This window comes from Opisthocomus hoazin, chromosome 2 (assembly GCF_030867145.1).
Source record: "Opisthocomus hoazin isolate bOpiHoa1 chromosome 2, bOpiHoa1.hap1, whole genome shotgun sequence".
Lineage (NCBI taxonomy): Eukaryota > Metazoa > Chordata > Aves > Opisthocomiformes > Opisthocomidae > Opisthocomus > Opisthocomus hoazin.
The window spans coordinates 65,506,479-65,532,463 of NC_134415.1; positions in this window are offsets into that span (position 1 = coordinate 65,506,479).

Genomic DNA, 25,985 nt, shown 5'->3' on the forward strand with positions numbered 1-25,985 from the left:
AAGTAATGCCTGCGTGCACATAGATAAAATACATACATGTATACACAAACGTAAACGTAAGCATAAGCATAAACAAATATAAATATAGGCATAAATATAAATATAAATATAAATATAAATATAAATATAAATATAAATATAATATAACCGCAGTGGATGGACCCGTTTTTTTCCAGCTGTGCATCCACTTGCTCTGCGCCTGTTCCCGGCATGGCCGGGCCGTGGGGATGGCGGGTGCTGCTCTTAGTCCCGGGCGGAAGCAGCTTCCCCTCCCTTCCCAGTGCTTCCCAGTTCCCATGGGGGAGGACCCCGTCGCCCTCACACCCAGGGGTCCGCCACAAACTTGACACCAATCCCCCAGGCCCTGGGCGTTTGATTTAAGTCCCTCAGCTGCCCCCCTCCCATCCCACCTCACCCCCCCATCTGACAAGTCCGACCCGAGCGTCCCCTCACGGGCGCCTCTTCCCCAGCTGCACGGGGCCGGGGGTGGCCTCGCGTTTTGATTAATATGGAAATAAAATGCAGAAATAGCAGCAGTACTTAGCTTCATTGCTTCAGTTCAGAGATTTATTGGCGAGGAGATAAACACTAGGCTAGGGGCTAGCTCGGTAATTCACGGTCCCCATCAGTTATTACCAAATGAGCACATCGTTTTTCTTTGAAGCCACAGAGGGGAAAAAAAAAAAAAAGATAAATAGGAAAAAAAAGAAAGAGTAATTTTTTTTAATAGGCTGCTAGCTTCTGCCCACCCAGGTCCAGTGTGGGACTGCCCAGCCCGGCTGCCCCGCTTGGGGCCCTGCTCTCTGAGCAAAGCTAGTAAGGGGGTTTATTATGGATCTGTGCCTCTTAAAACTCACCTGTCCTGCTCTGCCTCTCTCCACCTTTCTCCTGTATTTTCCCAGGAAAATTTGCTCCTGTCCAAACGGTTTGGTTTTTATTTATTTTTAATTTTTATCAGGCCTTTTTTCCTCCTGCAGAAGGAGGTAGGCATGAATTAGAGCTGGAAAGAGCTGTCACAAGATGACACCGCGCTGAAGCTGCAGAAAACAAAGTGGCAAGGTTGAAAGGGGGAGTATAATCCTTTACTAGATGCAGTGATACTGTTGGAGAAAACGGGCACTTTGGGGGGCACACCAACCCGTTCTCAGATCTGAAATGGAAACAGCAGACTAGAAGCTCACTACCAGCTAAATACTAAAACGTAAAGGAGACGCCTTTCACTGGACTTCTGTGATATCTGTGGATTTGAGTCTGGTGCTTTGCGTTCAGTGCCATTAGAAATGCCCTGAGCCACTTGCAATGTGCTGCCAAAAAACGACCTAGGACCTGCCGAACACTCCTACCCTTCCAGACCAGCAGGAGAGGTCAGGTGAGATGTCCCAGGGCATCTCCGTGGCAGTAAATACCTGCATTTAGGTGGCTGAGTGGAGCCTTAACTGCTGATCATTTTGTGTTCTCTGATCTCTAAGGTAACTGTGTTGATCAGAACAGTGAAAGGTTTAAGGGTCAAATGAATAAAGCAAAGAGGAATTATTAATCTTACGCCACGTCAGCGGGATGCTGTAGTGTTCGACAGTGCTGTAACTGCAGGTGTGCTCCCTTTGGTGCGGCCAACTACCGCTGAGCAGAAAACGCTGACCTGAAGACACCTGAAGAGTGAACGGAAATGCCTGCAGCCTGCTTATCCCAACTGGTCTTCCTTCTCCTGCTCTCCATTTCTCCATCCCGAAGTCGGAACAAACCCATTTTGCTTAATACTACATTGAAATTAGCACGTGTGTAAGGACACTGCATCTGCAGGACAGTAAAGCCTGGCTGAAGGGCAAAACTTCTTAAAAATTAAGATCACCAGTTGAGACTTTGGGACCAAAATCTGTACCCAACTTCCCCCAGTCTCCTGAACCTGTTGTGAATCAGCAGGCTGGGATTTTATACAGCACTGGCTAAAGACCGCAGATCAGTATTTTAATTCAATCTTTTTATGTTTGTTTGTTTTCCCCCAAAGTGCTGTTGTTGCTGTTGACATGTACGTCTTGAAAGTTACCTGGCAGAACAGCATCAGCTCTGCCAGATGGGCAAGAGAAAAACTACAAGCAATGCAGTAATTTTAGTATTTATGATGAAGATGATTTGTGGAGACCTGCAAATCAAAAACTAATGGATTCCTTGTAAAACGTGTAGAGGATTGACAATAAAAGAGATTTGCACAGGGCCTGGTCCTGGTGCCTTGTAAGCTAGTGTAAGCAGAGAAGACTCAATTTTTAAGGCAGAGATAACGGTACAGCTGAGTCAGACCACAAAAGCTCCTGCATACAGCGGGAAGGAGCAGGAGCAGCAGTCAGCAGTGTTATATCCCCCTCAGTTGTCATCGAGACCGACTGGATGAGGGGGAGGTTTATTGGTGCTTAAATATTAGTGCATAGGGTTTCATGATTATTGCACAGGTGTTCAGCTGTAATGAAGCACAGGTCGTTCTCCAAAAGGAGCTCCCTTTATTTCTATAGCATCACATGCAAAGTGTTCAAAGGCAGCGTTAAACACGGGCCAGCCAACCGCAGAACAGGGCAGGGAAGGAGTTGCTGGCTTGGACGCCTGTGTCCCTTCCGGGGAAACCTGTTCCGTGCCAGGGACAGAGATGGGGATGCGGTGGTGCTTTAGTCCCTGAGGAAACATTTTACAAATTATTCACTACAGAAAAGTTGATGCTTGTGTTATTAAAAATGGATTCTGTTTTTCACAACTCTAAGTGACCTTTCTGCAAAATGGCTTCTTGTGTGGGTTGGGGGGTTTTGTTTGTTTTTCAATATATTTCACTTTTATTTTTATTGGTTTCTACCCAGTGACTCTGACTGTCACGCATCAGGTGCTACTTTGCAACGTTTCAGCTGCAAACTGTTAGGCAGCTGTCTGAAAAACGTGAGACTTCATTTGTAATTTTTAAAAAGCAGAGAAATACTTCATGACTAACTAAAACTTCTTTTTGCAAAATCTGACTTTTGGCCTGAGGGAGTCGAGTCCTCATCTGTGGGGTCAGAGGAAGAACAATAAAGTGACCACACCAAACATTCTGTTTCCAGACTTCTTGTTTTTGGTGATAAACAAAGACCTGTCAAGCGTTGTGTAGGAAGTAGCGGACTAAAAAGGCAGATAGTCCCTTGTGCTCCCCTGCCTCACGCTTTGCAGAGGAATCGGCCACGGCATGTTTTGTGCATCTCATGCACAGCAAGTGAGTTTTTGGGCACCAGGGGAAAGGCAACTTGAGACATCTACTGGGAGAGCTTCTGTCCCACAGTTCAGCACCTGGCTGTCCTCCCAAAACTGCAAGTGACAGCAACGGAAATTTGTCACGACTATGGTGACCTTTGGTGTGATGATGGCTTGCTTGGGCACACTGAGAATCGAGTTTGGACACCACTCCACAGCACGTACGTGCAAATACTTCTAACAGGCTAAAGATCAATCGGAAACAGACCTACCAGGGCTAGAAACCACAGAAGCCTTGCATGTACTCTCGATTTCTGTGCAAACGCCCAGATCTCTACTGGTGTCTGAACACCTTTGAGTCACAGAAATCGGTAAAGGGTCAAAACCAGACGGCTCTGAAGGCTTCTTTTCCAAGGGAGGTGGATGCAGTAATTTCCAGACCTCTGTCACTGAAGTCTCGACTCGTCCACACTGTCTTTGCACATCTGCTCTGGGAATATCCCAGAGCAGCTGTTGTGGGGTGGTGTTCGGTGCCCACGGGCAGTCTAGCCATGTCCCTGCTGCTCTGAGGAGTGGTCTGCAGACTGCCTACGAGCCTGGCATGTGTTGCCTCCCCCAGCTTGCCTTCCCTCAGTGTGTCTCCCAAAACAAGTGCTGTGACCACGGTCTCCTGAGGTGCCTGCAGCCCCGTCAGCCTCCAGGCACGGTTAGGTTCGAGGGGCCCCACACATTGTGGAGGTGCTTTATGACCAGGCTCCAGCCCGCAGCTGCCAGTTCACAGACCACACAGCCCTCTGGGCTGCCTGCTTCTCACGGCCTGGAGACCACGCCTGTAAGCACTGCATGTACCCTAGCTTCTTTTTCACTGAGCACCTTTGGCAGGTTTAGCTGTGCTCAGTTTTGAAGCAGGCTGAGCTAAGCTCTGCAAAAGCACTTGAGCACAGACTTTCCAAAGCTTCAGGCTCATCCTTTCCATGGTTTTGTCATTCCCTAGGCTCTCCAGCACAGTCCCTTTGCCCTTCCCAGAGGTGGAAACATACACCCCCACTAGTTTGTATCTTCCATTACTTCTGCCAGGATATGAGCTTTTCCTTATGTGACTTACAGAGATGGATTATTGTATGTATGAGAAGATTTTCTCCATAATATGCTCAGTCTATTGTCATACCAAGTTTTCAAAGCTTTCAGTTTTTGAACAAATGCCCAGAATTTCACATACAAGTGACACGCGGCATCTACTGCTTCAGAACCCACAGCACATGCCTATACATATAATGATACTTCTGCATATTCTTCTTCATCCATGAAGTGTCATGGAAACGACTTGACAATCACCTTTAATGTGATACACCTTTCTGAGCCAAACTGTAGTGTAAACTGGATGATACATCCCAGTCTGGACTTGATGTCGCTTGGCTGACACTAGCAGGTCAAGCACCATTTTGCATAACTAAATCGAGGAGTCTGTCACCAACACTTTAACTAGGTTTTATTTATCACAACTCATTTATTGATGCTACAGGCTCTTGTATGCTGATGTATGTGAGAGTGGTGACCCAAATCCTCCTCAGCAATACACATCCTGCTGCACTTGTGTTCCTATCCCAACTCCTTTTCTCTTATCACATCCTTAGTTGGAGTAGGCTCAGTCCTGGTTCCTTGCACAATGCTCTTGGACGTAATCTTCAACTCCTATCCCTTCACTAAAACAGGACCATAAGGCCTTTGGTCATGCTTTCCTAGATCCTGAGAATCAATGATTAATCCTCCGTAGCTTAGTTACACCTTCCCCTCATCTCCAGCCTCGTGGGCTTTCCAGGTGCAGCTTTTCAAGCAGATGTGTTAGCTGAAGCAAGGAGACTGATTCAGTGTCTCAAAAAACAGATAGTTTGCTGTGACTTGTGGAGCACATCAGTGCAGCTGGAGGCAAAATCGTGCCTGCCTTCGTTTCATCAGCACTTTCTTGTGTTTGTTGGATGCTCTAGGGTTTTCCATTTCTCAGGGTGCTCTAAGATGTCCAAGATTCCTATTCCAGGCTAGGATCACGGACTTCATTGCTCCTAGTAATTTAAACAGTGCCACATAATGTTCTCAGGCATTGGAGCTCAATTATTTATGGAGTCAAATTGTTACAACGGTTCCTGGCATGGTTTGGCTCCAGACAACCAGCTCTCTCCTGAACATTTCCCAGGCATGGTTTGGGGATAGCACAGGCCAAAGGCCAATCCCAGCAGGCAATTTGTATTCAGCCACACTGCCTGGAAAGCAAGGATTTAATAATGTGGACACAGGCCAGTCTGTGCCAGTTGGCTTCAGAGCTAGATAACAGTCACAAGCATGTTTTGGGTACACGTAATCTCTCAGTCTTTCTTTCTCTTACACCAAGTTTTGCCCTTGTCATTATCTCTTTCTGACTGTCTTTCTCTCCAGATTACGAGGAGGATACATTTCCTATGTTGAGTGAGACATTTATCAGAATTATTGACTAATCAAAGTCTCCCATTAGCTGATTTTTTCCCATTACTGTGTGGCTTTCTCTGCTCAGCTTCACCCTGTTGTGCAAGATTGGTCTATCGAACTATGAAACTGTAAAGAAGGTCTATTTCTACTTTTGTGCCATATGCAAGAAATCCTTCCTCCATCTTCCATAGGTTTTATGTCAACGTGGGGCAATAGATGCTCAAGGTAGTGAGGTCTTATGTTCCACAGGGACCTTTTCAGTTCATGCATATGACACACTGGCATAAAGTAGTCTTCAGTACTGGAATTCATCAGATGTCCAGAGACAGACCTTTCTCATCAATCATCACACCTCCACCAAGAAAAATGAACCCATGATACTACCTCTCTTGTTTTTTCGACTCCAAAATTTGTAAGGAGTTGGGGCAAGCACAGGGCTTTTAACTTGTGCTTTGTAAGGGTTATATGACTTGTGAAAGAGGTGGTTCCAGTCACGCATTGAATGTGAATCTTAGGGCTTTTCCCAGCGACCAGTCCCCTCTTCTTTCCAGCTGCTGAGACCACACAAGCTGCACTTGGTGTCCCATCCTTCACTTGTTTCAGCGTCTCTCAACTGATGAGTGCAAAGTGATGGTCCAAAGAGAAAACTTTACTTTTCCCTTTGTTATTGCGTTTCCTTAAAAAGTTGCAGTGCTTTTTTTCCTCCCACTGGTGCATTTCACAAACTTGGCAGCACTCCATCCACACTTTTGAACCACAGCCCTTCTTTGCAGTTGTCTTTGTGTCTAAGCTTTCTGCCCAAAATCCTGCCTACAGGCAAAGCCAGCACTGACTAAGTACCCTCTGTCAGATCAGCACTGATCACTTCTTCACTTTTGTCCACATGGATAGCTGAGATCTCTGGGATCAACTCTGTTGCCAGCAACACAGCAGAAGAACAGTCCTTATGTAAACCAAATACCCCTTTACCTGGCCTGCCCCTGTGAAGATCCCAGCTTGTCTCACATATTGCGGGACCCTACAGTCCTACAGCCCTACAGCTGACGCTTTCTTGGGGTTTGTCAGGTTCAGTTTCTTGAATGTCTCCTGCTCATTCCCTCACCTGGCTGCCGGCTCCATCGATCTCTCTCCATGCGCAGCCCTCTTCCTCCAGCTGCAGCATCTTCTATTCCAGCCTTCACTGCTGTGGTGGTCTCACCTTGCCATTGCATCTGCCTGACCATCTGTTGAATCATGTGCGAAATAAATAACAGCTAGTGACAAATAATAGCTATGGAAACCCTTCATTAATAGCCTGGTGGCCTTACTGGACATCCGCCACTTCACAGCATTTTCTTCTTTTACTTTGCAGGTCACAGTTATATGGTAATATTAAAGGAGTTTGTAATGCTAAAGGGGTTTAAAGTCCTTGGGCTACTTAATATACAATTTTTACGTTTTTCCCCAAAGTGTTGCTATTATTTAATTCCCCTTGTTCCTGGCTGCAATACTCTTCTGTACCTAGAGAGACCATAAAATTGGCCCTTATTCTATGCTTCATCACAGCATTAAAGATACCATACCTGTTGCAATGGGTAACTGAAAACCAGCTTTTAAAACCAACCACATTCACACCAGTAAAATGCTGAGAAGAAGTGAGAATAGTAGATTTCTCTACACTCCCTTCAGCTGAGCTAAAATTTTTTTGGCCTTCTCTGCACAGGAATGCAAATGATTTTTAATCTGGATTATAGAGAAGGTGAAAACTTGTCTTAATGTGTCTGGTCAATAACAAGTCTTTATCTTCACTGAGACCATTAACCCACCCTTCTACATGGACTCAGCCACTGGGGTGCTCAAAACATGCTGGAGGTAATGTAAAGGGTTGATGTTTCTTCCAGCGAAGTCACGGAGAGCTTTGCTTAGAGGCCAGTAGCAGAGCTGCAGCCTTGCAACCGGAATTTGTCCTCAATCTTGCATCTTTCTTGCTACATCTGAATGCCGAAAATGAATTGCTCTGAAGATAGCTCTGGAGTTAATTGATGGCACAGACGTATGCCAAAGTCACTTTTGAACAGTTGTAATTGTCCTAATGGTGAGCATAGCTAAGTGGTATTAGAAAAGCTTTGTTTTTCACTTTCATTCCTGATTCAGTTCAGGGATGTTCACAAAACTACTATATTTGACAAAGTGCTTGTTTTATTCCCCAGCTGCCTTGAACTAACAAGCTGATGACAGATTTTCAGTACAGATGGGATTGTTTGAGGAAAATATGCCTAGCAAGCAGGCTCACTTTTCAAGCAAAGTTATTTCAGTTTATCATGCTTGGCTCTCAAGGCATGCAAGCTTCTGCAGTAAGGGGAGCTGCTGGGCTCAGCTCAGGGGAAGGATGAAAACAGGTGTCGGAGCTTTTCTGATGTCTAAGGGGAACTTCCAGCTCTTTTTTTTCCATTGAAGGTGTCTTTGCACTCACTGGCTGAAGATGTTCATTTCTGCAGGTTGAAGACGGGCAGGTATTTCCTAAACACTGGGTTTTATTGAAGACCCCCCAGCTGCAGAGCTGCCTGTGAGGGTGCCATCTGCCCCCACCCACTCAGTTCACTCCTGTGGAGACTCTGCAGCCCACCAGCATTGGGGACCACAGTGACTGTCCACAAAGAGATGCCTGAGATGCCGTACAATCAAAGCTGCCTGGTCACAGCTGCAAGTGAGCCTCCCACGGACTCAGCACCCTCTCCGTCTGTGCTTGAAGTTGGGGTACCTGTGCAGCAGCCTGCAGCCAGCAATCTGGGGGGAGTACGTGATCAAGACACCTCTAATTGCATTGCTGACACCAATTCACCCCTTGACCTTTGGCAGAGATTTGTAGATATGCACAGATTTGGATGCTATGCACTATTGGCTACCCAGTTTATCTGGTCAACTGGAACTTGGAAAAGCACAGAAATTGTTGGTATGGACCAAAATCCCAGCACCAGCAGGTCCACAGATAGGTGGTATTGATCTGGAGTGAGAGGAAAACCACCCCTGAAAATGCTCGTTGTCCCTGCCTTCCTCGCACCCCTTGAGACACACAGCGCATGTACAGTGAGTTTCCCTTCCCCCTTTCCCTACATCATCAGGCCAGCTCCATGTGTTTCAGCATGACTGTAGACAACACTTGTCTGCTTTCGATGGGGATTTTCAGGGCATAAAAATAAATACCAGGCTGAGTTAAAACTGGTTAAATCCCTCAGGACCTCAGTAGTGTTTTAAAACATATGTGAAGGGGAGGAACTATTTTTCACACGTCCTAAAGAATATAGCTGACATATGGACCATTCAAAGGAAATTTTGTTCAGGCCATTGGCCATGCATGAATGGCCTGGCTTATACAGTGGCGACCCACGCTATGACAGGGATCTTCTCCCAGGAACTGGGTTTTCTAGGAAGTGAGAGTAAGTCCTGTGGAAGTTAATCCTGCTGCAGGCTCTTGGAGCTGGTACCGGACCCAGGACCCAGCTGGAGGGTCAAGGGTGGGTTGGGGTGGCACAGTCGCACCAGAAAAGCCTGGCCCATGCATTCCCACTTCTGCTCCTTTCCATCACAAGCTTTCTTCTGACCGTGTTCCCTGGTGCTTGCTGCTCCAGTCACTGCTTTACTGCAACTGAGGACCATTGCAACACTGCAGGTAGGTTAGGCATCGCAATCATCTTTCCACTAAATACTTCCAAAGCCCCAGAGAAATACCTCATAAATCTTTGTACTCCCTTGGAAAAAAAGAAACAAACCACAAAACAAAACAAAACCAACAACAAACTGCGAGGAAGTTCAGGGAAATAAACCCCTAAATCGAATTTCTTGCTTTAAAAGTGCTTTACATATATCACCACCAACCAGCATGTAAATTTTAGTCAGCTACTGGACTAGTCTTTTAAAGAAGTTGAAAAATGGCCCTGCGTCCTCAAAGGACACACCTGTTATCTGAAACAGTTTTTAACCAGCTTGTTAAGCGGCTTTGACAGATCAAAGACCCCGGACAATGGGCACAAACTTTAACAATAGTTTAGCCTTGAGCAAAAGCTTCTGTCAAAGCAAGGCTTGTGCCAGTAGTATTATGGCCTGCAATTGAAAATAAATTTTACTTGAATAAGTACCTCAGCCTGATCAGAGGCACTGCCGCCAGGGAGACAAAAGCAGTTGGGGATAAGTTATTGACTCCACTGACAGCATGAATGAAGTTCATTATGCCAGCCCACTCTTGGTAAATGTGTCAGGTTTTAAACTGAATTAGGTGGCAGGTGCATGGACCATTTTCCTGCCCCCCTTGAGACAGTAGAGGGCCAGCCATCACCTGATTCTACAGACAAATGTTTAGATTTGGTTTTCATATCGCACGGGCACAAGTGACAGGGTATTTAAATCATAAATAGGGTTTCCTGTGAGCCCTCGTCCACCGCCATCTCTCTCCTTCCCTGCCACTGGCTGGCTGTGCTCCAGAGGTGGGTTTGCCTCCCCTCCACAGCACCCGCTGCAGCCCCCTTCCTCACCCCTCTCCCTGCCTTCCGCGGGGTCTGGGCTTCCACGGGCCACCTCCGGGGTCCAGCCTGAGCTAGAGGGAAGCCCAAGCCCTTCTGCCCCAGTTCAGGTGACACCGCGCACAGCCGCGTGTCTATGACTTCAGCAAGGGTCTGGATCGAGCCCCCCTGTAGTTGATATTATGTGATGTATGTGGGTGTAAAGAGATCGAATCCAGACATCCAATGTTTGCCTCCAGAAAGGCCTTCTGCAGTGAAACAGTGTTTAATCCTCGCGAGCCTCTGATGACAAACATCACTGCAATTTCACAGAACTGCAAGGAAGTGATGTGAAACATGTATCCATGTATATATATACACATACAAAAGCACATATAATAATACAAATGCACCTGCATATGCACCAGTATTTAAAAATTTTGCTAGAATTCAAAGAAGTAAGGTGATATTCTGCCGTGCTAATTTGATGCTCTTCTGCTTTAAGATTGAACTGCAGTTATAAGGTGTATCTTTTATTTATTTTTCATCTGCATATATTGCTTGAAAAGATTTTGGTTTATAGTCTGCCAGGGTCTACAAGGATAATGCAAGATCAGCTGAACTTCAGATAGTTTGGATGCCAGCTCTCATTACTTAATCATGAAGCACAGGACTATTAAGACTCTTAAAAATGAAAGCCTCGTTCTCTGACCAGGGAGGGAGGAGTTCGCATATGCCTTTGGCTGCATGCCTTATTTACCTTAATGAGCAAGTAAGATTCCTTCCCCCTGTGAGGGAGCTGAACATCCCTTCTCCCGAAACTTCTGGGATTTGTTGCCTGTGTTGGTTACAAAGGGGAGCCTTATGCTTTTAGACAGCATTTTGGACACACTTGGGTACTTTTTTGCATTTCAGTTACTTAAATGACCTTAATTTTGTAAGAATGCCTTTGTAAGCTTGAAAATGTCTTTTTTTTTTCCCCCCATTTACTAAAGGTAAAGGCTTTGGATTGTCTGCCTGATAGCATACACCAGCCTCTGATCTTCAATAAAAAAATATTTATCCCCTTTGTACAAGGATTTCAAAGGACTGAACAAACACTAGTTAGTCCTCGCAACACTCTCCTGAAGGAAAACGTTATTGCTGTTCCTCCAAACTGAGAGCCAGTTCTAAAAAGGAGTGATGAGACTTGCCCAATGTCACAAGCAAGTGACTGGCAGATTCACACTCCAGCGGGTGCTTTCACCGTCACATAGTTCTTCACCCCCCTAACAGGACATTACTAAAGACACATTTGGCTCAGTTCATGGTTGTATTTAGCACACCTGTTAATACAGACTTATCAAACCCTTTTTTTTTCTGACTCTGATGAAAAGAGACCCAGGAAGCCTCACCCATGGATTGCCATCAAGACAAAATGTGTCTTTCTCCCTTACACAAATCTGGAAAAACAAAGTCTGCTTATTCTTTGGGGCTATCTAAAGACTGCTGTGTGTCAACACACAAAATCATTTCTCACAGTGGTATCACTTGCTGGATATGTTTCTTTCCTCCAACTACAGCAGATGGTGTTTCATAGTTGGTCACAAATGGCTGTCAGCGAGCGTTTGTCTGCCTGCCAGTAACCTGTAGTTTGGGGACTCCCTCAGAGAGTGTACCAGCACTGACTCTGCTGATAGCAGCATCTGAGGAAATGATCCGTCCTTTCTTGTCAGGAACAAAATTAGCCATCTCACTTTCAAACTGTTGACAAGGGGGATATGAAAGAAATAAGGGCTGTGCCAGCCCAGATGATGTTTCTTCAGCACTGGTTGAAGGCAGCTAGCGCTGACTATGGAGGAGAAGCTGCCTTTACCACAGCAAAAACTGACCTCTGGTGAAAGATGGAGATACAAGCGCAGCCCCATCCACGTGCCGGGATTTCTCATGGCGTTTCCACTGCCACCTTTCCCAAGCTCACTTTAGGTTTCTCTTGACCAGCTCTAGCGACAAGGAGGAAATGACCTTCAGTGGCATTGCCCTGTAGCAGGAAAAAGCCTTCGGCCAGGTACTGATCCCAGCACACCGGTCAGGGTTGCTGCTGGCTTCACGTCTGCGGGGAGAAGGCAGTGAGCCCACCCAGCATCCACCCTGACTGCGGCCTTGCCCCGGCAGCAGGGAGTGGGAGGGACATGCAAAACAGGAGACAGCAGCAATGGAGACAAAATACTTCTGTCTCCATCTCCTGAGAAAGAAAACAGTTTTGGAAGCTCTGTAGCAGCTTGTAGCAGCAGTCGTTACCTTGCTGGTGGACACCCACACTTCATGCACACGCAGTTACAACCCCTTATGATTTATTTCAACAGAAATCTTAAAGAGGTGTCTGTGTGACACAGCCAAAATCTGTCTGTAGCAGCTATCTCAGGGTCTTCTGCCCTGCAGAGCAGTTTCTCTCTAAAACCCCATGTAGGATCTGGCCTTGTGAGCTTGGCTGACCTCTCTTTCCACCTGGGCTCGGTCAGGGCAGGTGTCCTCTCCAGGCCCATCATCTGCCCAGCGGAGGGGATGTAAGTTATTCGTGACCAGGTGGCACCACCAACAAAGGACTCTGGTGACTGCGTGCATTCCCAGCTCTCCAGCTTTCATGTGCGTTGGGAAGCTGATGTATGTGCCAATTGTATGTAGCAAAAATCCTGCACTGGTGAGGGGAAGATCAGATTGTATTGATGAAATTTACTACAGATAGTAATTTTGCTGCTCCTGTTCTGTCCTGCTAGCATAGATTTAGAGAAAATCCAGTTTCAGAGTTTCCCTTTCACAAAAAGTTTCTAATATTGCAAAATTCCTTCTCATCCTAAATGTAGCCCCTGTAAGAGAAAGGTAGATTAAATAGAAATTTAAGTCCTGCAAAAGAGACTGCTTTGGACAATATCAGAATGATCCATCTGAAATGAAGTATCCTAAAAAAGGCTGAATTGCTTAGTTTCAACTTCCTTATTTTTGTCACTGAACTCATGTTGAAAATACAAAGTACTAAATCAGGCAACAGTTGCAAGTCAGAATGAAGAGCTTGGACCTTGTTGAAATAAAATCTTCCAGTCTTCCAAAAATGAAATATTGCAGTAATTGGATTTCATCAAGTTTGGTACATCCTCACAAATCTGTTTCTTCCAGTGCAAATTTTGTTTTTGAACAAACATTTTGAGCTACTGTGTGGAATATTCATAAACAAAACCAAACTCACACAATAACTACAGAACACTAATGACAACAACTACCCAGAACAAAAAGGACACGAAAATTTTGCTTAGTTGCAATCAGACTTGTAATGAAATTTCAACTACTTCAACAGAAGAGATTTTTTCAAGACTTTTGAAGGTGGAATCTGCAAGCAAAGCTGAAAATCAAGCCTCTCATTATGGTTCTGTTGCATAAGATCTATAACTATACAGCAATTTTCCATTTTCTCCAAGCTTCAGTACTGGACTTCTGTTTTGATTTTTTTGTATATGAATAAGTCTCTTCCTGTTCATCTCTTTTGGCTACAAAGGTTTTTCTGAAAAAGACAGAGAATTTAGCTGAAGTAAGGCCATCTGCCTGAGAATGCAATGAGACTTTAACTCAGGTGCCCAGTAAGAATTATGCAAGTGCTTGTTTTACTGCTGATCAGAATAAGTACAAAAGGAGAATGGTGACTAGACTAAGCTTGGTCCGCAGTAGATGCCTTGTGCCCTGACTTGTATCCAGCAATGTGTTCGAGCATGCAGTCTGAGAAGGACAACACAAACGCCTCTAGATAAGTACATGTATAAATAGTCTCACCAGATTTTGGCTGGGAAACTTTCTAGACTCCGGCTAAGAACGGTTGACTTCTTCCTTACCCAGGTACGCCTAAGCCCCGCACAGCTTACTCTGCTACCTGGGTGAAGCCCTGTATTTGGTTTGCCCAGCTCCATTACTGTGTTTGTGTGCGCTCCGGTCATATGCATGTGATGTTCATATTGTTGACCACTTAGGGATAGACTGTCAATAGTGACAGACATGCCCAAAAGCTGCTGCTTCTTTTTTAGGACCAAAGTGGGGGGTTTACACAACCAGTAGAGCAGTCATTTCTCAGACAGCCCTGCTGCAGGCAAAGACTGAAAAGAAAAGGCTGTTGAAATCTCCCCAGAGCCCAGCATCTTCCTAACAGGGGGCACCCCTGCTTGGGAAAATCCAGTGGGGCAGAACTTCCCTTGTGGATGTTTCCAGAACATACCGCTAACGTTTTCTATTTCCCCCCCTGGAAATATAACAGGGAGGGTAAATGAAACGAGTGTCTGAAAGGCTGGAGAATGCGAGTGGCCGGGTGATTTTACACCTTCCCAAACTGCCACTTTCTGCTCCAGTGTGGAAAGCACTCATGCTTAGGGAAAAGTGCTCCCCTGAATCAGTATCTTCATCCTTTACGTTACCTAGATTTGGTGAAGACCATTCGTGTCAGGAGATAGCAGATAGCATAGTGGCCACTTCAGATTGTGTTCAGTCAGGAAAAGAACTGAACGCTTCAGAGCAGTATAGTCCATTGTGTGGTCCATCACTGGGGCCACCTTCAACAGTAACGGCCATGGTCAACAGAGTTGGTTCCTCTAGCTGAGTGGGAGGTATACACCAAATTTGGATGTCACCAATTTGATCAAGTGAGCTGCCCTGCACCAGGAAGATGACATGGCTGCTGAGGAAGTCTGCAATGCTCTCACGCACTGTGGGGAGCTCTGCTGCCACACACAGTGAATCATGCGCTAGTCCAGGGACTCTGAAGGCACGGATGGATCTGTGGCCTTACACGCATTAGGAAGTCCAGTAGTACCGCATTTGAGCATCTGGCTCATTGTGGATACCTGAGCATTTGAGCATCTGCCCCATATTGGCAGTGGTGGATGTGCATGATGAACAAGAGCAGCGCTGTCTCATGCATTTGGTTGGGAAAAGAAGGTGAGGAAACAGCTAAAGTTAGTTGCGGAACACTGTAGTGCATTTCTGAGTTTTCCTACCACTCCATAAGCTGAATATTTAAAACCTAGTTTCCTAGCTTTCTAGTATCTACTTTTCTTGAACATGACTTTTTTTTCCCTGCGTTTCTCTCACTTGCTTTACTGGGTTTGTTATCTTTAGTCAAACTGGAAAAAGGTTTTTTTCTGCGTGGGAGCTTCATAAGCTTTTGATAAAGTTGTCAAGGAAAAATACTGGTACTCTGCCATATGGAAGCATTTATTCACTACAAAGTATGCAAATTAGATTACATCCTTGATGGCAGTGGTGTTAATTAGCATATCTTGGTCTCCTGCCTGCTAGAACTGGACCCAAAGTTTGTCTTTCCGCCCCCCTCCCCAGTCTACTCTTCAGGCCTCACAAAACTCTCTAACCTGACCAGATCTGCCTCAGATCCCTGCTAGAGCGCCTCTGGTGATTAGAAATTCCTTGCAGCATTTGCCCTCTGCCAGGGTCTCTCCAGCTGAAGATCTCAGTGGTGCTGAGGAGATTAACAGGAACCCCTTTGGGGACTGAGGAGATCAGCTTCACAACATGGCTTTAAATGTTGACTGGACCCATGATGAGATGCAGAAGCTCTGCGAGAGCCCTCAAGTTAATTAGGGGAACTTGCCAAGGCCTGTCAAACACTTGGTGATCCACATTGGATCCTTCAGACTTTTGGCAAAGCTTCGGAGACAACGACATGCCAGTGAAAGGCTCTGGCTGTGGTAAGTAACCATAAGCACATTCCCCCAGAGTTACCACCATTTCTTGGAAATAGCAAAAGCAACAGAGCGATTAATGAGCTTCACAGCAAACCAGGCCTGATGTCTCTTTCCCTCTCCAAAACCTGATTCCTCCCCCCCCCACCTCCCAAATTCAACAAGTTGTAAAATGCCCCATATTTCCAACGTCTTTTTTGGAGATCTGATGGAATAATCTACATTGGTTAAAACAGCAGTCTCTTGCACCCTAAACTGACAAATTTGGAAAGCTTTAGAAAGCAATAATGGTATTTGAATATCCATCTTGAAAATCAGTGGAGTGAGGATTGGTACTTTATAGCATAAAATAGGGATAATTTACTTCTTGAAGATCCATTAGTCTCAACATTACACAGTGTCACTCATTTACCGTCCACGGCCTATAGGTATTTCGAGGATAGCAGATGTTCACCTTTCCTGTAGACTATCATGTTTTCATCAAAATATATAGATATTGTTATCAGCAAGACAAAATAAACTTAGAAGACTCCAAAGGATATGGTTGACAGCAGCACCTACTCTTCTCGAGTGGCACTTTGCAGAGGAAACATGAACCAGAAAAGCCAACCGTTTGTCATTTTTAGTCATAACACTACTTACAAAAATGAGGGTGTTAATGTTATTATTGCAGCTAAATTTTAACCAACTCCCACATGTTCAGCCAGGTTTGACCTTGTATACAGCAAAGAAAAGTTGTTGTTAGGTCTAAGGAACATGTCCCTGTGTGCGGATGTGTTACCCTCTGCTTCCATCAGCTCAGTTACAGGATGCTGTCTAATGATGCTCTGAGCTTCTAATTCGATGCCTTTTCCTTCACTGCAATCTGATAGGCTTGTCCAGCCTCATAACGTAATTGCACAGACAGCCTCCTGCCCATGGCCTAATTGCATCTTGCCCTGCTTTCATCTTTCCAACCAAGAGCAGCAGTAGAGGAGGAAATTCAAGGAAGTTTAGGAGTTTATTAGCCTCTGCAAACGTTTCTATGCAAAAGACTCCTGCAGGCAAACGACCCTTAGCAAACACAGTACTCAGCAACGCAGTTTAAGGGCACTGAGAAAGAAAAGTGACTCTCTCCTTCGCAGTCTCCAGCCAAGACAGTATGACTTGGATTAGGATGTAAGTGATAAAAGTGCTTTCCAGCAGCCATTTTCTGAATATAGATGTTATCCAAGTATTTGACCATCATAAAACATGTTCTGGTCCTTTCAACTAGTTTTAAAGTGTGTTTCAGGGATTGTTTGGTTGATTTGGTATTTTTGTGGAAATATTCCACTTCATGTCCTACATTTCACTGACTTATCTGAGGACCATACCTGTGGGGGGCTTTTTACATGTCTAAGTACACACCCGCAAAAATGAAACTTCAGAGGCGACCTCAGTATTGACACCACCAGTCTGTTCCTTATTTGACAATAGGACGCGGATCAACACAATTTGGGGCTTTTAGTATTATACAGCCCCAGACTGATTCCTCTGTCACATGTGTGCTCACCTGTCGGCTGACCATGCCACAGATGCCTACACACTTCAGTATCTACAGCTTGGCTGGCTCGGGCTGTTTTTGCTCCATTCCCCAAAAAGATCAAACATGATTCAGCCAGATGCTTAAGCACAGAGCTCAAAATAAACCTGTAGTAAAGTCAGATACTGATACTCCACTTCAGCAGGCCAAGGTGTCACTTGATGTGACCATGGGTTAGGAGGCTGTAAGCAGGAGGTGTGCTCTCCTTGCTGCATGGATCCACCCCCAGCCTTGCGTCTGTATGCCATTGATGCCAAAGGATTGTGGACCTTGATTCAGGCTTGTCAGTACTACTCTAGAATTGCTGTTACTGTTGGTTGATGGTGGTGAAGACGATTCTTACACTACCGTTAATTCTTCAGGAAACTGAAAGTCTTGCATCAGATGTATGCACAGGACAGGTCATAGCTAAGGGAATGAAACACCCATTTTCTTTAGCTAAAACTTCTTTTCAAACTCAATTCTCCACCAGTGTAAGAACATGTATCTTCTTTCCTTCCGTGAAGATACTTTTCCTGCTTCCTCCTCGGTGCCCAGACTCCTTGAGCACTCCTGTCCAGACACTCTTCCCCTCAACAAACACTAATTGGTTGTAATTCTTGAGCTGACTGGTACAACTGGGAGTGAAACTACACTCTCTCATACTCACTGCCACATTGAATTACTGCTTTGTCTATGCAGAATGACATTAGATTGGTATAAAATTTATGGCAATGGTATCACAGAACAGAAGTTAGTGAGTAAGGGAAAATGCTAACATACAGCAGAAATAGTCACTTCCTCAATTTATTGGTGTAGATGCTGGGGACTAATTAGTTCAAATATTAATTAAAAGATTAACTTGACCCCTTCACCATATCATTCCTTCAGCTTGTTGCCTTTGGGTCTATTTATATACTCTGCTAAATACTTGCTCAGTACTGTTGCAGTTCAGGACAATATTTATGCCTGCATTTAACTTCAAGCATAATCTGAAGTAGTCTTCCAAATATGGATGTTTTCTCAGTTTAGGTTTTTAATTTATATTTCATGCCGGTTTTTTCCATGAGTTATTGCTCTAAACTTGTTTTCTTTCTTTAAAGATCTGTAGAAACAGGAATATTAAAACCAAAAGATTTTGTGAGCCCTTTTTATTTCCAAATTAAAAAAGAAGTTATCTCTCATTTTGCTAGCACCAAAAGCCAGATGTTCTTTGCTGGTTTTAAGGACCCAGGTCCGGAGAAGACTGTTACTAATTGTTGAGTCAATCACTTAATTTTTTTTTGCGCTTGCCATGTATGCAATATTAGTAGCACGGGCAAATAAATTTGGGGAGAGTAAACCTGCCAAAATAAATCCAAGTTGCATCCCACACTTCCTTTCAAACAGAAAAATGGGAAATTGCACTTCCACTGAAAAATATTAGAAGTCAAACTCTTCCACGCTGAAACACACAAAAAGCTTGTGGAGAGTGGGGCAGGGTTTGTACACTGACTAGCTGCAAATATGGATTTTAGTTCAGCTAAAAATTTTCACTGCAAAACTATTAAAGCCTTATTTTCATGAAAAGTGTGACTGGTAGTAATACTATGACCAACAACATCTAAGAAAAGTTCTAACAGAAACGAGCCGTCATATAATCTCAAATTTTGAAGGCTTGAAATTTTTCCTGGAATTTTCTACAACACTCATGCTAATATGCATGCAAGCGTATATATGTGTGTAGTCAGGCGTGTGCATGGGAATGCACTCAGCTTCCATGCAGATGGGCATCAAATTTGTGGTGAAATATCCCATCCATTGAAGATGAGGCAATACTTCTTCATCCCCTAGCCATTGCCTGGACCCTGCCCAGGACTGTCTGCTTCTCCCCAGGGATTTGCCAGTGGTGCCTCGAGTGAAACCATAGAAGTGGCTTTGAGATGGGTCTTTTTGGTTAATGTCTTTTTAGTTGAACCCTTCTGCCTTTTAAAATGGGCTGTGTTCTCTGAAAGGTGCAGGACTTGGTGAAGAGATAGTCTTTGAATATCTGCTGTCCCTTTTCTCTCTTAAATGATATTGGACTGAGCAGGTCCTCCTGGTTAAGGTCCATCCTCCATTATTACACATCATTTTGCTGTGTGATTTGGACACTAGTGTATCCTGTCTCACTGGAGTCAGCTGATTGCAGCTGAAAAGCTTTTGAGATTGAAACAAAAATCATTGCAGAAGTGCTCAGGAAGCACAGTGAGCACCAACCAGCCTGGTTCTTTCTGGTTCCCCTGGAAAGCAGCAGCCCTCGGCTCCAGGGAGGCAGCATCGTTTTTGTCGGTCAGGAAGCATCTTGCCCCGCAAAGATTTTGGTGAGCAGCGTGTGCGCGGGTAGAGTGTGCCGTGGGAGACTACCACGGGCTGATATGAGAGATGATATCGGAGATTAGTTAACCGTATGGGCTGAGTCCCCGGGGAGGTGTGTGAAATGAATCAGATTAAACAAAATTGATAATGTGAATACTTAATCAAACAGACAAAGGTAGTCTGCACAGCTAATTAGGGGCAAATAGAGCGTCCCTCTTGTACCTCATTTAACTGACAAATTGTGCAGACAGTTTTAATGGGAGTCTGTTTAGCAAAGAGAAGGCTGTACAGTTGACAGCTTGGCAAAATGTGGTTTCTGTAACACCACATGATGCTTATGGAAATTAGCCTGGTGCAGCTGAGCTCTGAGTAGGTGAGAGCTGCCCAAACTCTAGTAAAATGGTAAAATGGACCTTTTGCAGGCCTCTGTTCCTGACTTCTTAAAGGGACCTAGCTGCTTTTCTGCGAGGTGGCAAGGAACATTTCTGAAGAAACGTACAGGATTGCTACGATACCAGAAAAGACCACTCAGATAAAAAATTCAGACTACGTCACCTTAGCTTACTGCAGTTGTCTGGTAAAGACAAAATCACTTTCGCAGCTTCTCGGGAGGTAGGTAAATCTGAATTGCTGTCAGTGATTTACCTATGCAGACAACGACAGTGCAAAGCGATCAGCTGAGTCATGCAATACGGGCCAACTCCAGGGCCAGATCAAGGACTAAGCAGTTGGCCAAGGCTGGAGACGCAGCCCTTCTCCTGGTGCAGGAGGGTATCTGCTGTGCTGTGGAGTGACTCTTGATAAACACAGGATTCCAGTTACTTAAGCCCTGAGTAACATCGACATCAAGATTTTCTACATTTTCTGTTAACCCCATCCTCTGCATCCATCTCCTATCCTTCTCCAGAATAACCACATCCCTTCATTGCCTCTCCTGATGTGTTCCCGAGGCCCACATGCCCAGCCTTCTCCCAGAGGAAGACAGAGATGTTTGGATATGTTGCAAAGTCTGATGAGAGACTTTATAATAAACATGAGTTGGAGACTCAGCCCTTCAGGAAAGTGAGACAAGTAGCCAACCCTGGTTAGTTCTCAGTGGCCTTCACCAGATCTTTCGTGAGCAGTTGCTGTTGCACTGACATAGCAAAACAAAGTGCCTTGCTGGTAAAGGGAGCGCAGTGAAATATGTCTTAAATTTGTGAAACCGTATTCAGACTTCTCTAGTTTTGCATCTGCGTCTGTTTATAGGTCATAATTTCTAGTATGATAAATGGGAGAGAATTGCCAGAGGTTTAACCAGGGATTTTGAGCAAATCTCTTTCTGTTGGTTCTGCTCAAAAGACGGCTCTGCCTTACGCTGAGTGTCATCAGGAGCACGGGGAGGAGACCTGCTATCCCTGCAAGACCAACTAAGGATAATACAAGTTTTGCTGGGAGTTGTTGCCTGGGACTTGGCACCCTCTGTGGTTAAGTCTCTCTCTTACTTTCACTGGCCACTAAACATCATACGAATTCGGTGAATGTCTATGAGTACATCCATGAGTGTGCACATGCTGTGTTCACTCAGCCAAGCTACACATTTTTATCATGAAATCAGCACACTGTAATGCTTAGAGAGTGAGAAGTCTGAGGCTGTAATGTGAACAGTTACTTTCCACTTGATGTTGGCTGTTTCACTTTACTCTTCTGTACCTCAGCTCCTACACCTGCAGAACAGGACTATCCTTGCTACCTCAGAGCACTATTAGAAAGAAATGCCATCTTTGCCATGATCCTTGGTGGTGAAGCACAGGATTTGACATGGTCAAACTGTTACCTAATTAAAACTGGATAGAGAAGTCAAAATTGTGTGCGTTTGAAAGTGTCCAGGAAGAAAGTGCACAGTTCAGGGAATTTGTAGCTTCTACTTTTGTGACCCATTCGGGAAGCACGTTAGCTTCTTTCCCTTCCAGCTGAGGGGTTCTTGTCATCTCAGCACTGCAAAGACTTCATCAGCAGACATATTGAGTGCTGTCATCTCCACAATAGTGTGGAGTGTTGTCACATTTGACATCTGACTTATGCTTAAACACCATCCACTGTTGAAAGGCATGAGTTTATGATGGAACATAAAGATGGTAAATGCACGCCCTCAACTAAACATTTCAGGAGTGAAGTGTATTATATGTGTAATAAAGCTGCAAAGGCGGGGCACTGCCTGGAGCTAATGTTTCAGCTGAATTAACTTCTGGAGCTCTCCTTATGGAACTCTTTCCTTGCAAGGAAATTCGTTAATACAGAAATTACAGAGAAACTAATTAAGAGGTGAGAAAGGCAGGAAATTATTTAATCAAACCAATATTACATTCCAGTTACAAAACTTAAAACTTCATCCTCGCATAGTTGTGGATTATTTTGGCCCATTTGTGCTAGGGTTTTTCTTCCATACCTGCTCAAGTGTCTTTCATGATATGCAAAGCCGTCCAATCCATTTATTGAATAGTTTCACGTATTTGGGCAGAAGTCTGTGTACACCAGCAATTCCCATTCTGGTCTCTAGTAATTTATTCCTCTTAGCCTCCCTCCATTACTGTGAAATGGGGGTAATGGAAATTTCCTATAGTAATAGTGGTGTTTGAGTATGGCAGATAGCATATGGAGAACAAAAGAAAGAAGGAGAGTGGGGAAGAATGGATGAGAGAATGAACAAATGATCAGACAAAGGAACAAAAGAGAAAAAAATAAAAAAAATATGGGAAAGCTTCTGTCTGAAGACCCTGGATCCCTCTCCTACACCTCTGAGGAACAGCCTTTCTGTCAGGTGGACACAATCCAGCTATCGCAGTGGCTGAAAAAGCCTTCGGGAAGCAGGAGGATTTCTTTTTTTAACCTCTTCTCCAACTTGTTAAAGCCTGGATAAATCCCACCAGCTCCCTCACGAAACGCTTGCATGAGCAAAAGTTTTTCCAGAGCATTTCATGAGTCTCACATAATTGAAATAGGAGGGGGTTTGAGCCTGCTTCAATAGAGCGATTTGAGTTAATTGATAAACCTTCCCTTTTTATTATCAGTGCTACCCTTCTGTCTAAAAGGCAGGCAGATTTCCTTATGGGATTCGAGCAAATATTGGAAATGGTAGTGGCAAATTAGCAGGGGCCACAAACCAGAAGTGACAGCCCAAGGAGGCTGGTGGAGGGAGTGGAGCAATCCCTTACCAGTAGCAATTGTCCAGACTTATCATATGGACTAATCACAACAGAGCTGGTGAAATAATGGGCACCAGATGTTAGCGCTTTGTAGACGTTGGCTCTCTGGAGACCAGCTCCGCCAAGCGAGCTCCCTGGGAGCAGGAGCATGGCTCTCTCATCTATTAATAGGACAGGGGGCTGCTGGTCAGTGCCTGTTCCACGTATCTAATTGGTGACGCTACAGCCCCTTTCCCCAGCTTAAGGACTATTTGCATTCATGAGGAGCATTTCCATGGCTTGTATGCCTCAGATCCATGGCACTTTGTTTTGTTGAGAGAGATTGTCATGAACGAGTGAGTGAAAACTAGTCATGCAATAGATCAAATCATTAGTGCTTGCCACCGCAGAGGTCGTTAATAGGGACGCTTCTTTGCAAAGTGCTGAATATGCCCCTGCAGTCTTCTACAGCTGCAAAGATTTTACTGGCACAGTGGGTAGGAGGGAATGGGGTGGGAATGTTTCCCCCAGGAGCTTTGCAGAGAAAGCCCTAAGCTGCTCCCCAGAGCCCAGGAGCTGCAAATCCAGACAGGGAGTAAAGTAGACTTCTCTCTTGCTCTTACACGCCGTGCTACCAGACTAGGTCTGGCCACGATCTGGCCTTACAGGATTAGCTTACACCTCTCTAATTATTTGTACTAAGCTTTCTTGACAAGACAGAGATTTGCAGCTAAGCCTCTGCTCAGAGCGCGGCCACCAGCGCTGCTCTCAGCTGCCGCACGCTGTGCAGTGCCACGGCTCGGAGGGACGAAGTGGGTGTGGGTTAGGTTTTGTGCAGGGGATCAAGCTTGGCTAGGTAGTCAACCTGGTGGGTGGGCAAAGAGGGTCGGGGACCTTGCCTGAAGCAGAGGTGGCACAAAAGACAGTCACAGAGTTAAATAATAACCGGTGCTTAAACTAGGATAAATACATCTGTAAGACACGTTTGCCGTGGTTTGTTCTAAGCAAGGCAGGTCTGCAATGTGGGCCCCATCGCTGCCAGTGCCAGGCACAGAGCATGGAGCTCCTCCTCCCCTGTCTCCAGCACTGCCACACCAGCTCTGCTCTTTCTCCTTTCCTTTTCCTCTTCCCCTGCGCTGGGCTGGCGCTGACTGACTGTGGTTTCTGTGGGACAGATGGGAGCTGTCTCTCCTACGTGATCGACCTGCCTTTCAGCACAGGGCTTCCCAGGCACTTTCATGGGCAGAGACCCATCTCTGCAGAGGGAGTATAATGTGGGTGGCCTTTTAGGATATTGAGTAAATAACAGAAGCTGTTTCCCACAGTTTAACAATCTTCAGTCAAAGCATCTTATGGGTTCTGAGCACTGTGTTCAAAATCAGAGACGCAGGCTGTCCTGTCTCTGCTTGCCCGTGTCCTCCTTGGCTGAGAAGAAAGGTACTCTGATGAGGAAGACCTATAACCATAACTTATATATTCATAAATTACATAATAATTACACAATTATAGGAACAACCTTAGATATTTGTAATAGAAATATGTACTATGATGTCATTCGAGAGGCATCAATACACTTGTGTACTCAGGGTGAGTAGGAATACAGGGATCTTCGGTCGGAGTGGGCTTGTCTGTGGCAGGAGGGAAAGGAAGTGCCACTGCCCTGTCCCTACAGAAAGGACCTGTCATCTTTTCTCTGGTGGCTTTTGTAAGCAAAGTGAGAGGGTAAAGCTCGCACTTTACAGAGCATCTTTCAAGGGTAAATGGCAACCATTAACTCTCCTGCGACTTCTAAGTGGGACTTCAGAGCTTCTTTCTTTGCTTATTTGATGTTCCTTGGCATCAGCAGGGTTTACCAGAACTTCAGCTGTTCTGGGCACCTCCCTTTTGGGCACCATGAAGGCACCTGGGTTTCAGAAAACATTGAGGAGCACAGGTCACTCCAGGCACTGGAAACCATTTCTTACTTACGAAATCCCAGCCCTTGGGTTTTAGAGGGAATGGCAGCCTTAAAAGAGCTGCCTTCCTGAAAGGGACGTTGACAGTACAAATTACTTGTCATGCAGCTCCACTCATTCATACCTGGCAAGGACCCGGCATCTCATGGAATTTGGATGTTACCAGATTTGTTATATCGCAGTCATTAGAACCAAATTAATTTGGATTTTCAGCTCACTGTTCCTGAATAAAGCTCTTAGTTTTTCCCATCACCTTTAATACTAAACTACATTCACTTCACTTTTTTTTTCCTTCATTAAGATTTCAGTGGTGTTTGTTTATAAAAATACGAGATTTTTCCTGGGAATATTTTTATTAATTTGTGTGTGTGTGAGAAAGCTTAGAAAAGCTGAATTGGTGGAGACAGTAGAACTGACAGTTTCCATTTATATGCCAAAGGTCTCTTCTTATCTTCAATCTGCATCTAGAACAAAAAACCCTTGCAAGACACAGACATTCCTTGCAGTCATTTACACTGTTCCTGCAGTCCCCCAAGAGTTGTAGGTTTTTCTTTTGACAATTGAGATCAAACGATCAATCACCGAATACTTCCCCTTGTGTCTGGATTAGCAGTCAGTTGCCATTCCCCAGCATATGCCAGGAACATCTTCCCCTCCCCTCTACAGGATGCATTTCAACTTGAAACAGCAGCTTAGCCTTTGCGATAGCCATCACCAGCCCAAAGATGTCTGGTGGATGTTGGCAGGAATGCCCCATCCAGAGAGGAGAGAAGGGAAAAAGTCAGAGGGTTTCTGTCAACTCCTGACAGTGGCAGGAATGTCCCCTTTTCCTGACGAGCTGCCTTTTAGGCCTTGGCAGAGCCATTACCAATTCTATGGCTGCATTTCCCTCCATCTGGGGCCATCTGTCTTTACTCCTTCCATTCTGAAGTCAGAAAAGAAAATTATTTTCACATTAGCAACTCATTAAATGGCCCCAAACTTGTAGCACAATCACTGCTGGAGCCAAACCCATTGTTTTTACACTTCCAAACACCTACTTGGAAGCATTGTTCAGAGAGCGGGGGTTGGCTTGCAGGACCTTCTGTCATGCACATGGGCAAGTGGGTGGGGTGGAGCCCTGTCACCCTCAT